This window comes from Manacus candei, unplaced genomic scaffold (genome assembly GCF_025592945.1).
Source record: "Manacus candei isolate 608988 ecotype Guabito, Panama unplaced genomic scaffold, ASM2559294v1 h1tg000031l, whole genome shotgun sequence".
Taxonomy (NCBI): Eukaryota; Metazoa; Chordata; class Aves; order Passeriformes; family Pipridae; genus Manacus; species Manacus candei.
This window is the reverse complement of record NW_026138079.1, coordinates 818,948-832,133: the sequence shown is the minus strand read 5'-3', so window position 1 is coordinate 832,133 and position 13,186 is coordinate 818,948. Positions and strand designations below refer to the sequence as shown.

At 51.2% G+C, this 13,186-nt stretch overlaps 1 protein-coding gene and 2 long non-coding RNA genes across 6 annotated transcripts in view; 1 reads left to right on the top strand and 2 right to left on the bottom strand.

The window, feature by feature from the left end:
• Positions 1-13,186, top strand: part of LOC127472701 (uncharacterized) — a 250,451-nt gene that overhangs the window by 105,912 nt on the left and 131,353 nt on the right. For both annotated transcript variants that reach the window (XR_007905107.1, XR_007905108.1), the window contains exon 2: positions 8,557-8,621. This is a non-coding gene — a long non-coding RNA (uncharacterized LOC127472701). The remainder of the gene's footprint in view (positions 1-8,556; positions 8,622-13,186) is intronic.
• Positions 1-13,186, bottom strand: part of LOC127472700 (uncharacterized) — a 140,608-nt gene that overhangs the window by 33,882 nt on the left and 93,540 nt on the right. The gene's annotated exons all lie outside the window — the stretch shown is intronic.
• Positions 1-13,186, bottom strand: part of IFNAR2 (interferon alpha and beta receptor subunit 2) — an 81,379-nt gene that overhangs the window by 33,670 nt on the left and 34,523 nt on the right. The window lies entirely within an intron of this gene.

The following is a 13,186-nucleotide window of genomic DNA, read 5'->3' as shown; positions in this document are numbered from 1 at the left end:
TCCTCTATAAGTGGTGACACTGATATGCCATCACAGAAAAAACCTGTGAATTTTGCCCTTATTTTCTTTTTTACATTATTGCTTGTTGTACTTGATCTGGTTTTTTGAGGACTATTGTAATTGAATTTTTCTTGGTGTGTTTTTTTTTTTTGTTTGTTTTTAACGACCACTGTAATTTACTTCGTGCTCTTTTAAGACCACCACTCCTCGGGGCAGGGAACTGGTTTGCAACGCGTGGACAAGCTGCGTGTTTATGAGATCCGTGCAAACTGGGAATGCTGCTGGATGCTCCGAGATTAAAGGCTGGTATTTGCTGAGAACAAAACGCCCGACAGCAGCAGTTTATGTACAAACATCGCTGTCAAAACCACAGCGGGTCGATTTGTCCGCTCGCTCTCTCCGCCGGGTCCCCCCGGAGCACCTTCTCCTCCCGGCCCGTCTCCCCTCGCAGGTGACGGGGCTCCTGCCGTGGGATTTGCGCGCTGTTTAATGAGCCGCGCAGCTCCCCAGATGTTGGAATGATGGGCCCGCTGCCCCCTCGCTGTGGGCAGTGAGGCACCGGGCGGGTCCTGCTCCGCCGACACGCGGCTGACGGGGAGCCCGCGGGGGTGGGAGCAGAGCCGGCAGCCCACGGGAGCGCGGGGGCTGCCAAAAAACACCCTCGGGCTGCCATCAAACATCTTCGGACTGCCAACAAACATCTTCGGGCTGCCAACAAACATCTTCGGGCTGGAACATCCTCGGGCTGCGAACAAACACCTTCGGGCTGGACCATCTTAGGGCTGCGAACAAACATCTTCGGGCTGCCAACAAACATCTTCGGGCTGCGAACAAACACCTTCGAGCTGCCAACACACACCTGCGGCCCTGCCGGGTGCTCTGGCGGGCCCTGCCCGGCGCTGCTGGCGGGGCTGTCCCCGCGCTGTCCCCGCGCCCGGGCCGTATGATGGCAATTAGGAGCAGTTAGTGCCCAGATGAGGCTCGGCAGTGGCAGGTGGTGGGCACGAGGCTCAATTAACCGGCACGCGGCGAATCCCCCGCTAATGAGGCCGAGCCGCCCCCCCGGGCGGGGGGTTGGTGGGGCTGGAACGGGGCGGGGGGCACTGGGAGGGGCAGGAGCGCTCAACAGGTACCGGAGAGGAGAGCCGGGGGTGCAGGGATGGCTTTCAGCAGGGAAAAGGGGGAGCAGCCTCTGCAGCTCAGCGCTGCTGGGATGGAGGGATGGCTTTCAGCAGGGAGAAGGGGGAGCCCAGTGCTGGAGAGCTGGAGGGATACACCAGGAATCATTTCCGAGCTTACTGTTTGAAGGTGTTGGGGGTTTTCTGCTGTTTGTATCTTCCTAGGGATAAACAAACACTATTCCTTGAATAAGTCAGGGGGAGGGAAAAGAGGGGAAATCTAGGTGGGATATACAGGAGGAATCCTTACCTCCAGGGTCTGGAGGGACAGGACAAGGGGAATGGCTTCCCACTGCCAGAGGGCAGGGTGAGATGGGATGCTGAGAAGAAATCCTTCCCTGGGAGGGTGGGGAGGCCCTGGCCCAGGTTGCCCAGAGAAGCTGTGGCTGCCCCTGGATCCCTGGAAGTGTCCAAGGCCAGGTTGGATGGGGCTTGGAGCACCCTGGGCTGGTGGGAGGTGTCCCTGCCCATGGCAGGGGTGGCACTGGATGGGCTTTGAGGTCCCTCCCAACCCAACCCAGTCTGGGGTTCCATGAGTAATTCCACGGAACAACTTCAGGACATTTCATGTGGAGGCTTCTAAAAATCCTTGTACCCAGCATTAGGGTTGGACTCCATGACCTTAAAGGCCTTTCCCAACCCAAATAATTCTATTATTCCATGAAGAATTTAATTCCCCCTTCCTGTGAACTGGCTGACACCTTTTCCCTTCCCTGTGTTCCCCTTGCTAAGCTGGGAGAGCTGCAGCAACAATTACAGTGCAATGTAAACTTAGAGATCATCTCTCTGTGGAGCCAAAATACTGATATGAAAGGCAGTGGAGCTCAAAAATCATTAATTTGCTTGGCTTTCAAATTAGATCATTTTAGATGGGTGTAAAACAGGTGTTACATAACCCCCTGGCTGTTTTATAAGTTAAATTCTATTATTTTTTGCCTTTTTCTGTTCCACAGCAGTTTGTAGTTAGAGAAGAGTCCCAGATAACCCCATGAAAGACTTCTGGTTTTAGCAGGACATAAATCATCATATTTTTTTCAACTGAACCTAATTGTGGAAGCTGCCACTTCTAATCCAAGTCTCCAAATGCTGCCTCCTTTATTATTTAATTTTATTTCCTTTCTTTAATTTACTTTATTTGTTTTTTTATTTTTATTCCACTGTTCCTTTTAAAATGTTTTGCAGCCGTGGGTGTTTTTGCCCGTGTTGGGTACAGTGTCTAAAATTCTGCAATACAGAATTTTCTGCCAGAATTTGGGTTTCCCCAGAATATTTTTTTTCAAAATACAGGGTATTTTTTTGTTGTTTGAATGCCATGGGCATTTTTTACTGAGAGATAACAGTCAAAGCCTGAATGTGCCCGTGTCAAAGGCAGTTATTCTTTGCATGGGATGCCTTTAAATTATCTCAGCACAAACCCGATATTTCCTCAGCACTTCGGAGGACTCTGCACTCTGGAGTATTTTTGGCTCAAAAAGCCCTTGAGCCCTTTTGTTTGTGTGAGGGTTTCACAGGGATGGGACAAAGAAAAGGGGATGTGCTAATTTTCCAACCCACCTGTAGGACCTGCTGCAAAAAAGATCATCAGAGGCTTTGCTTTTTTTTTTTTTCTGGAAAATGAAATTATATAGAATAGTTTTGAAATAAAAACGCTGGTTCAAGATTCCCTGGAGTTTAGACAATCTCAGTACTAAGAAAAGACTTTGGCCCTAATTTGGGGAGAAAATGGTGCTCCTTTGTTGCCATGTCCTGTCTTACCTTTCACCCAAGACCGAGGAGAGTATTTTGGTTCAGTGTGAGATTAAAATAATGAAATAACTGTGGGGGAATACAGGAGGATGGACATTGCTGGCCACTGCTTTGAGAAGGAGAGGGAGAGGCTCTGAAAGGAAAACTCCCCCATGGAAACTTTGTCCGGCGTTGTACTTGGGAGGGGGAAAAGCTGGAGGGAGACGAGCATGAAACGACAGCCTTTGGCAGCACCGAGTGCTGCAGGAATAAAGAACCTCCTGGGGCAGCGCTGGGAGGGAGCCTGTTCAGGGGCAACGAGTCACATCCTAACACACAGAACGGGCTCTGAAGGGTCCACGCGAGGGTTTGACCCATCCCAGGCAGGGCAGAGCTCCCAGTGCCCTCCCGGGAGGGTCTCACTGCTCCCTTTGAAGGGTCCACGAGAGGGTTTGACCCATCCCAGGCAGGGCAGAGTTCCCAGTCCCCTCCCGGGAGGGTCTCACTGCTCCCTTTGAAGGGTCCACGCGAGGGTTTGACCCATCCCAGGCAGGGCAGAGTTCCCAGTGCCCTCCCGGGAGGGTTTCACTGCTCCCCTTTAAGGGTCCTCACGAGGGTTTGACCCCATCCAGGCAGGGCAGAGTTCCCAGTGCCCCCCCGGGAGGGTCTCACTGCTCCCCGTCCCTTCGCGTGGCCAGGCTGGGCTCTGCATCCCAAAGGTTGCTCTGCCATTCCCAGCCCGGGGATGTTCCCAGTACAACCCACTGGGAGGAGGCAGGAATGGTCCCAGGTCACAGCCCGGCCCCTGTGGGGTGGGATCCGTTCCTGCCTTGACATCCTCGAGCTGTGGAGCCTCTTCTGAAGGTCAACACCTTCTTCACAGCAGGGATTCCGTGTCCTTGGGGGATGGCACAAGTGCAATGGGCCATGAGAAATGTTCACAGTGTCGAGATCAACAGCGCCTCCCAGGCTACAGGAAATGTAATTAATTCAAATTAATGATTACAAATATGCATTATAAATTATTATATAAATTATAGAAACACATAAATATAAAAATAATATCATTTATACGAATCATTATGTAAAATATAAAATTTGTGAATATAAATTATTTTAGGGATGTTATAAAACATATAAAATATATTATCATATCACATATATAAATTATACTTGTAAATTATTTTAGAATTTCCATAAAACATTCTATAAATCATTATATAAATTATGTAAACCATAAATATAGATTACTATATAAATTATTATAACTTAACTGGAGATTACGAATGCATTCCTCCCTCCACTTGCATAGTTTTGATTTCTGTTCTTCCTCCAGCACGTCCCGTTAGAGCAGGTGTTAAACTGAACAAAACCACATCCTGTTGGGTCAAGTATTAAACAGAGCAAAACCACGTCCTGTTAGAAGTGTTAAACTAAGCAAGGCCACGCAGAATTTAAGGAGAAAAGTGGGCATTTGGTAAAATCCCCCTTCGGAGGGGAAGTTGGACAGTTTTTACTGCGGGGTGATAACACTCGGATGGGTCACAGCACGGGAGAGGGAAGGAGAGGGAGAGAAAAGGGAAGGGAGAAATTTGTACCCCCGGTACAGTGGGGTAAGAGGCCAGTGGTGGAAATCAGTGTTAAATCTCCTACTGGATAATAATCCCATAGATTTTAAGGGTGATAAACTCGCAGGTACTGGGAAGTGTTTTAAGAACCGGGTGCTCCTCGTGCACAAGCAATTGGGGATTTCGTGGCTGTGCTGGTTCCCACCCGGTCCGAGCAAGAAGTCAGAAAGCTCGGAAGTTATTTGGCAGAAAAGAGAAAAGCGGGAAGGGGGGGGCACAAATCATAGGGAAGAATTTGGATAAACAGCCGCGTGAAATAACCTCAGCAGGGGAGAATCCAGAAGCTCTTGAGGGGTGTTGCATTTAAGAGGAAGGGGATTCTGAGGGCTTGGTGTTATTTTTTATCTCGTCAGGTTTCCATTTTGCAGTATAAAAGTATTAAATATCTTCAGGGTGATGCACTGTGAACCCGGGCTTTTCGTCCTCGGTGGCATCCCCTCATAAACACCCTGGAAAAGGTGAAAACCGTGCCCACAGCCCCAGATTTCACCCGTAAAACACGAGGGTTTACCCAGCCCTTCCTTTCCTTTGAAGGGCTGAACACCACCCTGTGACAACTTCCATGGAAAAGCCTCTGCTTTTGGAGACCTTGGTTGGAGGTGAGCGAAGGAAGAGCCGTGTCAGGGGGGTTTGCACATCCCACGCTCTGGGAAGGGAATGAAAAAAAAAAAGAAAAGCAGAATTTCTGGTCGCTTCTGCGCGCTGGAAACCCAATTCACGGAAAGTTTCGGCTCAACTGCACTTCTTGCCTGTGAACAAGCTGTCAAATTATCCTGGTAGGGAGCTGCACCGGGGTATTGTCCTTAATTGCTCCGATAATGCTCCGTTTTGACAGCTCCAATACCTGGCTCAACACGGCTGCTCACAAAAAAGTCCCCCATTAAGGATGTTTTGTTAAACAGTGACTGATAAGTTGTTATCTTTCAGCATCTCCGGCTAATTAGACACCACGAGTCAAAGTTAATTTGGTGGAAAACATTTCTCGACTTAATGACATTTATGGGCAATTAGGCATGTGGCAGAAAGAACACACATTTACATTCCAGCCTATTTCCAGAGCTTAACAAGAACCCACCTCGTTCTCCACTGGAGATTTCGTGCTCCCTGGGGGATCCTCCCGGTGCAGACACCACAGGTCCTCTTGTTTTTCTGGAAACCAGCTTGTGTGAAACGAGCTGCCACACAGTAATGAGGCCCAGACAGAGGGAAAATGAGGCGCAATAAAAGCATTTTTACGCTGTTTAGGCTCCTGTCGTGTCACGGGGAGAATTGGGTTTTGCTCCACAGCAGCAGGACATCGACTCTCTGAGAAATGTTATAGAATCAGGGAATTATTTATGCTGGAAAAGACCTCTGAGATCATCGAATCCGACCCGTGACCAATCACCACCCCGTCAATTAGAGCAGAGCACCGTGTTCCCAAAGTTTTAGCACGAAGTTTGACAGAGGATTTGGAAAAGCAGCTCGAGAACTTTCAGCCCGTCCCCGGTTACTGGGGGTGACAGAGGGTAACTGGTTCCTTCCAGTTGCTGGGGGCTGAGGAGGAAGGAAGGAAAGCCAGGAAGGGCAGTGGTCCTTGCCAGTTATGGAATCATGGAATTATCAGGGTTGGAAGAGACCTTCAGGATCCTCCAGTCCCACCACAATCACCCCCAATCCCTGTCCCCAAGGGCCACATCCAGACACCTCTGGGACACTCCCACACACAGGGACTCCACCACCTCCCTGGGACACTTATTCCAAGGCCTGGCCACTCCTGCAGGGAAAATTCCCAGTGTCCCAGTAAAGCTGAGGTGGGTCAATGGCTCCGGAGGGCCACGTGAGCCAAACAATCCTGGTTGTGCCGTGCCTGTTCCTCAGGAGCTCGGGCTGAGCTGTGACAGGGCAGGCTGGGGGGCAGGGTGCCCTGGGGTCTGCTCTGGCTCTGTCCCTGACGGGCCAAGGCCGAGGCCACAACTGCAGAGATGGAGAGGCAAAGTCTTACATCTTCCTGCTGGAGCAAGAAGCATCTTCCTCGTGCCCAGGGAAGGGCAATGAGGCTGGGGGAGGTCTGGAAAACATGTCCTGGGAGGAGCAGCTGATGGAGCTGGGGGGGCTCAGCCTGGAGAAAAGGAGGCTCAGGGGGGACCTTCTGGCTCTGCAACCCCCTGACAGGAGGGGGGAGCCGGGGGGGGTCGGGCTCTGCTGCCAGGGAACAAGGGACAGGAGGAGAGGAAATGGCCTCAAACTGCACCAGGGCAGGCTCAGATTGGAGATTAGAAACAATTTTTCCTGCAGGAGTGGTCAGGCCTTGGAATAAGTGTCCCAGGGAGGTGGTGGAGTCCCTGTGTCTGGGAGTGTCCCAGAGGTGTCTGGATGTGGCCCTTGGGGACGTGGATTGGGGGTGATTGTGGTGGTGCTGGGGTGGGACTGGGAGATCCTGGAGGGCTCTTCCAACCCTGACGATCCCGTGCCTCTGTGATCTCCAGGAGGAGCTGGAGGGTCTCCAAAACAAAGCCTTTGGCAAAACTGTTCGATGGACACAGCGTGGGCAGATTGGGGTGGAAGCACCGTCCTTTAAGTGCTCCCTGTGATTTTGGACAGGTGACACCTGCCAGGAACACACGGGGCGTTTCTGGGCTCTCCCACATCGGGATTTTGCTCTAAACCCGTGTTGTTTTTAGAATGTGCACTGACTGAACAAGAATTGTAGTCTGTGGTACCTACAGCTGAACGCTGCCATTGTATAACTTGCTGTTACTACCCGAAAAATCAACTTATTTTAAACCAGATCCCCGCAAGAAATTGTCAGCGCGGGGTTTTGCCTCTGCTGTGTTTAGGCAGGACGTGTCTGCCCTTGTCCTTTCCTTTGTAAGTCCCTTTTTCCCGCACGGATGGGAAGCGGAGAACACCGGGAAAGGCGCGGCTGGAGCCGAGGAGGGGGCAGAGGAGGGCGGAGGGGGCAGAGGAGGGCGGAGGGGAGCGGAGGGGAGGGGAAGGGAGCGGAGGGGAGCGGAGGGGAGCGGAGGGGAGCGGAGGGGAGGGGAAGGGGCCCCGTCGGTCCCGTCCCGTCCCGGCGGGAGCGGCCGCAGCTCCCCGGGCAGTGGCGGCGAGGGGCCCGCAGAGGGCGCCGGGGGCTCCGGGACCGGGGGGACACCGAGAGCCCCCCAAAACACCGGGACATGGGGCATCCCCCGAGATACCGGGACATGGGGTATCCCCCCCAAAACACCGGGACATGGGGCATCCCCCGAGATACCGGGACATGGGGCATCCCCCACAAATCCCGGGACATGGGGCATCCCCCCCAAAACACCGGGTCATGGGGCATCCCCCGAAATCCCGGGACATGGGGCATCCCCCCGGAAATACCAGGACATGGGGTATCCCCCCCAAAACACCGGGTCATAGAGCACCCCCCGAAATCCCGGGACATGGAGCACCCCCCCGTAATATGGGGACATAGAGTAGCCCCCCCCAAAATCCCGAGACATAGGGCATCTCCCTAAAATCCCAGGACATAGGGCATCGCTCCCAAAATATGGGGACATAGAGCAGCCCCCCCCAAAATCCCGGACATGGGGCATCCCCCCCAAAATACAGGGTCATAGAGCGCCCCCAAAATCCTGGGACATAGGGCATCCCCCTCAAAATCCGGGATAGAGAGCACACCCCCCCTCCCAACACTGGGATACAGAGCACCCTCCTCCAGCATCCTGGTACCCAGAAGATCCTCCTGCAGCATCCCGGGACACAGCACACACTGGGTGGGCTGGGAGAGCTGGGGGGGTCACCTGGAGAGGAGAAGGGTCCAGGGAAACCTGAGAGCCCCTTCCAGAGCCTAAAGGGGCTCCAGGAGAGCTGGAGAGGGACTGGGGACAAGGGATGGAGAGACAGGACACAGGGAATGGCTTCCCACTGCCAGAGGGCAGGGTTAGATGGGATATTGGGAAGGAATTCCTGGCTGGGAGGGTGGGGAGGCCCTGGCCCAGGTTGACCAGAGAAGCTGTGGCTGCCCCTGGATCCCTGGAAGTGTCCAAGGCCAGGTTGGACGGGGCTTGGAGCAACCTGGGCTGGTGGAAGGTGTGGGTGGCACTGGATGGGCTTTGAGGTCCCTCCCAACCCAAACCATTCTGTGATTTCATGAGTCAAAGAGAATAAACACAACACTTGATAACTTGAGAACAAAACCCAGAACTTGTTTCTCAATGCTCTGTTTCCAATGCTCTGCTCAGGAGAGAGAAGGGGATGAAGCCCTTTGCTAACAGGGACATTTTAACACATCCAGCAGAAGCAAGAAAAATAGTTCTGCAGGCAAAGCACAACCAAGGAATTGGTGAAACATCCAAAAATGGAGAAAGCATCCAAAAATGGGGAAAGCATCCAGGAATGGGGAAAGTGTCCAGTAACAGATGCACAAACAGACACCAGATTTTGGCTTGTGGTGTGGTCCTGGGTGAAGCACTGAATCCTCCCCTCCTGCCCCCTCTGTTTTCCATCTGCAAAATGGACACCAGAATTCCCACAGCTGGTGTAAGGATAAATCCTGCTGGGTTTGGGCAGTGCCCATACACCCCTGGAGCAGGGCTTGGATAACTCCATGGATATATCACTGGGTAGCTCCATAGATATATTATTTAGTTTCCAGCCCTGGGCTGCTGATAAAGACCCTGAATTCCAGCCACAGGAGCTGCTTCCTCAGCTTTCTGTCAGGAGGGCAGGGAAGGTGCTGCAGGAAAGCTCCAGCCACTGCAGCTGGGAAAGCAAACTGGACAAAGGGAAGGTGGGATTTCCTCCCAGGGGTGGCTCAGACTCGTCCCTGGCAGTGAAAAAGTTAAAACTCATAGGGTTATTCATGAATTCCGCTTTTTAAAAACATGTCCCATTAAAATGCAGATTTAGTCTTCCATTTGCAAAGAACATCGTTATTTCAAATTCTGTATGGGAATCCTTTTTGTATTTGTATCTTTTGGGTGGAAAGTCCAGCTGCCTCTTGTGAGATTGCACATATCTCTTCAGATGTCAACAAATCATTGAAAAGTGTCAGAAAGGGGGAAATGAAAGATAATTATTCAAACCATGGAGAGCTACTTTGAAAGTGAATAGAATCTGTCAGATAGTCTTTTGAGAACAGCAGTTGGCTGCTTGTATTGGATATATTAAATGGACATATCTAGAGGCAAGTGATGCTGTTTTAGATTCAGATCAGTGGAAGTCAGAGGATTTTTCTGGTTGGAGGGAGCTGAAACCAGCAGAAATTATCGAGGGGAAATCAGTTGGGAAGGTGTTTTAGAGAGTTGTGGTGACAAGTGAAAAGAAAGGGAGAGGTCTGTAAATAAAGCCGAAGAAATGGAAGGTTTAATATTTGTCTGTTCTATTTTGAAGCTGTATTGGGATCAAGGGCAGGGAGCATTTGACTAAAATGGAAATAAACAGGTTGGTGGAAGTGTAAAGGGGCACGTTCCTGCCAGAAACAGGGAAATGGGGCAATCAGCAGCAGAGCTGACCAGCACAGTGGTGCTGAGAGTCTGCTCAGGCCAACACTCCTCGTCCTCAGGAGCAGCCACTGACCCCTGAAGCTGCAAAACCTGTCCCTGTGAGCAGCTTTCTGGAGCTCCAGTGGATCTCCCACAGCTGAAGGCTGCAGGGAGACACAAACTGGTCTCTTTTTGTTGCCTCAGGAACAGGAATAGATGGTATTTCCCAAGGAGCAGAGTCCAGCTCAGCTCCCCACCCTGCTCTCAGCACTTGCTGCTGTTCCTCCCGGGAAAGGGGCCCACGTTTTTCCTGCAGGGCTCCATCCCAAGGGATCCTGGGCCACCCCCCAGTACAGGGGGCAGGGGAGGAGTGAGAGCCCAGCAGTGAGTTCAGTGCTTTGGCCACACTGAGCCACCCTGGGCACTGCAGCTGAGGGGGCACAGGGAATCCGAGGCTGGAGAGACCCTGGGGCTCATCCAGCACCCCCAGAGTCACCCCCAGAGCCACCCCCAGAGCCACCCCCAAACCCTCTGGCCTGGGACTTGGTGCTGTGCCCAGGCTAAAGCTGCAGCCCAGATCTCAGAAGCCAGGAGAGCCCAGTGGTGGGGACTGGGTGCCCAGGGCAGCCCCTGGAGAACCCACCCAACCAGCAGATCAATAATTCTCTCCTTTGACACTTCTCTTTCTGTGATCCACGTGGGTAACAGAGAAATTTGGCTTCAGTGCCCATCACCAGGAGCACTCAGAGCCCCTGTGGGCTCTGCAGGGGGAATTTGGGGGCTGAGTTACAGTCACACTGCTGGGGGGGGTTGGAGCTCCTTCCAATGAGCAGAAATGGCCTCTGGAGTCCCCACTATTATCTCTGCTTTCACCCTCCCCTTACCTGCAGAAATGGGACATTAGAGGGTCAGGCTGATGTTTCCTTGCCCTGCAGGGAAAACCCAACAGTTCCTGTCCAAGGGAGCAGCTCTGTTCAGGTGCTGACCCACCAAACACCCACAGGGTGCAGGATTTCTCTGTTTTCCTGCATTTCTCTGTCTCTGTCTCTTCTGAGACCCTGCTAAAGACCCTCCACGTTATCCCCTGCCCACTCCAGGCCCTGCAGAGCCAACTCCAGCCCCTTTCCAGTGGAGAATTGCTTGCACAAAAACAGGACCCACTTAGGTGTGGGTTTGCTTTGAAAATGCAAATTTAATGCTTTGAAATTTCTGAATTGAAATTTCGAATTAGAGTTTCGAATATTTAGAAGTTTCATTTCTGTTGTGCTGACAAAATCACTTTCCCAAAGCTGAAGGCAACAAAAATAACTTCTTAAAATACCTTTTTTAAGGAAGGGGGGAAGTTGGAGGCGGCCTGACTTGTTTTTGAGCAGCTGAATCCCTGTCCTTGCCCTCTCCAGGAGCTCTGCAGTGGCTCCACCAGCCACTGGTCCCTTCCCAGGTGGGCACAGGGAGCAGGGACACTCCTGGAGAGCTTTGGGAATGTTCACAAGGGGTTCCTCTCCCCCTGGGGAACCTGTTGTGGTGTGAGATGCATCTCCCACCCCTGGAAGTGTTCCAGGCCAGGTTGGGCAGGGCTTGGAGCATCCTGGGATCCTGGAAGGTGTCCAGGGTTGGTTGGAACTGGTTGGTCTTTAAGGTCCCTTCCAACCCAAACCATTCCAGGACTCCAGGATTCCCTCCTTGGTGGCCCAGGGGTGATGAATCCCCAACATTGACTGGCTGGAGCTGCAGTTTGGGAGGGAATTCATTCCATCCCAGCTGTTCATCATCTTACAGGAATCAAATTTCCCCTTTTCCCTTCCCTGCTTTCTTAGTTTGTATGCAAATGTTGTGCTAATTCCAAGGTGATGGGAGCTCCTGCAGGTTTTGGGTAACACACAGGAGATGCAGGGCTCAAATCAGTTCAGGTTACAGCTCAGAGGGATTAAAACAAGCGACAGAAACAGAAAGGGAAGAGCTGAAACAAAACAAACTTGAAGAAACAACAAAAAAAAAAGTTACCTTTGGGGAGCTCTGTCCTTTCTCCAGGGACTTTTCCTGCTAGATAATCTTTGAGATGGTGGAACAAGGCATTTAAATCTCTGTTTCAATACAGGAAAAGGAAGAAGAAAGCACAGAGACAGCAAAAGGTGCCTTTTTTCTGTCAAAACAATCTACCTCTTATTTATTTAAAAAAAAAAGAAAAAAAAAGAACTTGCTCTATCCTATGGGATTTTAAACTCCAATGTATTTTTCTGCTGAGAAGCAAACACTTGGCATGGAATAGTCTTCTTCCAACCTGATAATCATTTTATGTGTGTGTATATATATATATATATATATATATGTATGAAGTGGTTGAGTTTGGGATGTGTTTGAATGTTTGCTTTCTGGTGGGAACTGTGTCCTTGCCTGGAGAGGTCAATCCACCCAACCCCCAAAGAGCAGCAGTGAGAGCTCCCTGCAGGTCCCAGAGCACTGTCACTGTCCCTGCACCCCAGCACCACCTCCTGCAGTATTTTTCCGGGTACTTTTCCGGGATTCAAGGAATCTTGTGGGATTTTTAATGCCAGGTGTGGTGTGGTTGAGAGGCCTGGAAACCCACGTGGGGAACAGAAGTTCCACACCAAAACTGCAGCTCCGTTTAATGGTCTGTGTAAGGAGAAGTTTAATCCCTGGTGTGCAAGGTCTGTAATTCCACAGAGGATTAGGAGCCTTTGCCATTGAAAACTCAGTGTTGGGGAACTGATTTTTTTTATCTTTTGGGCTTGCAAACTGTATTTTCATATGAAAAGATGGAGTTTGGGTATTCAGGTGTTTGAGCTATGAATGCTCATACAAAGGCACTTTATGCCTGGGGAGGAAAAAAGGTGGGTAAAAAGTGGTCAAAAGAATTTCTGCTAAATTGAAAAGAGAGTTTGGAATTGGCCCCGAATTCGGTTCCAAAGAGCCAAGATAAAACTGGGCAAGACAGTTTGGTCCTGGGTTTATTTTCATTTCCCTGTCACTGCAGCTCTGCTGCTCTGAATTGGCTGCAGGGGCTGTGCCAGGAGGAGCTGCTGCTGCAGGCAGGTGCTCTCAGTGCTCAGGAACAAGAGCCTTTTCCTGCCTTGCTTTCCATCCTGGGAACCCAGATTTATCCAAGTGGTGTCAATGGAATAACTCACTGGCAAAGTGCAATTACTCCCCATTTCCATCCCCTCCAACCACCCTTTGC